The sequence below is a fragment of the Ipomoea nil genome, unplaced genomic scaffold (assembly GCF_001879475.1).
Source record: "Ipomoea nil cultivar Tokyo-kokei standard unplaced genomic scaffold, Asagao_1.1 scaffold2280, whole genome shotgun sequence".
Lineage (NCBI taxonomy): Eukaryota > Viridiplantae > Streptophyta > Magnoliopsida > Solanales > Convolvulaceae > Ipomoea > Ipomoea nil.
The window spans coordinates 2644929-2645994 of record NW_017618708.1 but is presented as its reverse complement, the minus strand read 5'-3'; the positions used below and the strand labels follow the sequence as shown (position 1 = coordinate 2645994).

The following is a 1066-nucleotide window of genomic DNA, read 5'->3' as shown; positions in this document are numbered from 1 at the left end:
CCGAGTATTTGATTAGCGAGTGGCGACGCGGCAGACGGCGAAAACCTCCGGCGAGGTGACGACCGGCAGTGACAGCTTGGAATCAAACTAATAATGAATAAGGGAGGGCTCGGAGGTGGCGGAGCAGGCGGCCCCACTGCTGCGGCTGCGGCGGCGCAGAAGCAGAAGACTTTGTTGTAGAGAGTCGACAACGATATTGGGGGCATTGTTGACAATTTCAGCTTCATTGTTAATGTTGCACGGGTGAATGATCCACCGGTTAGAAATTCCCAAGAAGCTTTTATGATGGAGGTGCGAGCATCCAGAATGGTTCAGACAGCTGACTCACTGCTAAAGTTGGTGTCGGAGTTGAAGCAAACCGCCATCTTTTCTGGATTCGCATCGCTAAATGATCATGTAGAGCAAAGAACCGAGGAATTTAACCAACTGGCCGAGAAAACAGACCGCATGTTAGCTAGAATCGGAGAGGAGGCGGTTGCTAGCCTTAAAGAACTTGAATCGCATTATTACTCTTCTGCCCAGAGAAACAATCTGCTCTCTGAAAACCATGAACCAGAAACCAGAAACCTGAAATACAAATCCTAGACCATTACTGAGAAAGATAGCCTTTGAATATATTTCATTTAGATAAAAAAAATTAAAACAATCCGGCTTCTTCGTCTCCGGCCGGTTTCTTCGTCTCCACGGCCGGCGAGGAACTCTTCTTCTCCGGCCGTGGAGACGAAGAAACAGGCCGGAGACGAAGGTTTCTTTGTCTGCGACCGGAATCTGTTTTTTTTTTTTAATAATTAATTTTTAAATTTTATTTTTTTATAAGATAATTAATTTGGAGGATGACCTGTTGGAACCTTCAAATTAGAAGATTTGTTAGGAATTGGTTAGTTTAGGGACTGAATTGTTGATTTTTTGGGTTCAGTGGCCTAATTGTATTACCATGTGCAGTTCGATGGCCTATTTGACCCTTATTCCATATATATATATATATATATATATGTATATATGTATATATATATATATATGTATATATATATGTATATATGTATATATATATATATATATATATATA

The 1066-nt window shown here is 41.1% G+C and overlaps 1 pseudogene; it reads left to right on the top strand.

Annotated features, from left to right (window-relative positions):
- Positions 1-589, top strand: LOC109150684 (annotated as a pseudogene).
- Positions 590-1066: the final 477 nt, after the last annotated feature.